Below are 1,598 nucleotides of genomic sequence, written 5' to 3'. Positions count from 1 at the left end.
ATGAGTGAATGTATACACACATACATGTGTGTGTGTGTCTGTGTACAGACACATACATATATGTGTATATATATATATGTGTGTGTGTGTATGTACATATATGTCATATATATTATATATATATATATGTACGTATGATTGTATGTGTATGCATGTATACATGTATGTCCGTACTTACGTATGTATGCATGTATGTACGTATGTATGTATATACATATGTATGTATGTATGCATGTATGTATGTATGTATGTATTATGTATGTATGTACGTATGTATGTATATACGAACACGTAAGGTTTTCAATAGATCTGTAAGAAAACTATTGTATCCGAGCAACAGCGAAGTATTCATAAAACAACATTTACTCCTTGTTCTAAATAAATCTCTGTTAAGCAAGCGCTAAACTGACAAGCAATCAACTAGCTTTAGAATGATTAGTTTATTAGTAAGGATGGAGAACAGGATAGAGAGACCAAAGGCAGCAGCAGCAAAATAACAGGTGATGGGTGAGGAAGTTACTAGTAATCTGGTATTTGTTTGTGCAAACAAATGCACACCTTGTCTTCACGTCACGGTTTCAATGCTTAGTCGTGTCACAGTCGTGTATTTTTTATTCAGTTTTTATTTGTTTTATTTTGTATATTTTACTTGTTTCATTCATTGGACTGCAGTCATGCTGGAGCACCATCTGGAAGTGGTTGTCGGCGAATAAATTGACTTCGGTACTTATTTTATTAATTCTGGTACTTATTCTATCGATCGCTTTTGCCGAGCTGTTAAGTTAAGGAGACGTAAAGAAACCAACTTTGGATGTCAAGGATATGTACAAACATAAAGACACCCAGATATAAACATATATACGACGGGCTTCCATACATTTTCCTATTTCTTTATTGCCCACAAGAGCCTAAACTTAGAGGGGACAAACAAGGACAGACAAAGGTGTTAAGTCGATTGCATCGACCCCGAAAGGATGAAAGGCAAAATCGACCTCGGCGAAATTTGAACTCAGAACATAGCGGCAGACGAAATACCGCTAAGCATTTCGCCCGGCGTGCTAATGTTTCTGCCAGCTCGCTTCCATACAGTTTCCGTCAACCAATGCATTGCTCGGTACGAGGCTATAGTAGAAAACACTTGCCCAAGGCCCCACGCAGTTGGACCTGAACCCAAAGCCATGTGGTTGCAAACCTACCTCCTTAACCATACAATCATTCCTGCGCCGATTTATTTTGCTTAGTTATCAATAGCTCTGTCAAATTTCGACCAACACCCTATGTAATATCGTATTTCTTATGTCTGTCTTTACGTTCTGAGTTCAAATTCCGCTGAGGTCGACTTTGCCCTTCATCCTTTCGGGGTCGATAAATCAAGTACCAGTTACACACTGGGGTCGATGTATTCTACTTAATCTCTTTGTCTGTCCTTGTTTGTCCCCTCTATGTTTAGCCCCTTGTGGGCAATAAAGAAATAAGAAACTTTAGCACGCCGGGCGAAATGCTTAGCGGTATTTCGTCTCTCTTTTCGTTCTGAGTTCAAATTCCGCCGAGGTCGACTTTACCTTTCATTCTTTCGGGGTCGATAAATTAAATACCAG

The sequence above is a fragment of the Octopus bimaculoides genome, chromosome 13 (genome assembly GCF_001194135.2).
Source record: "Octopus bimaculoides isolate UCB-OBI-ISO-001 chromosome 13, ASM119413v2, whole genome shotgun sequence".
NCBI classification, from domain to species: Eukaryota; Metazoa; Mollusca; class Cephalopoda; order Octopoda; family Octopodidae; genus Octopus; species Octopus bimaculoides.
This window is presented reverse-complemented; position numbering follows the sequence as displayed.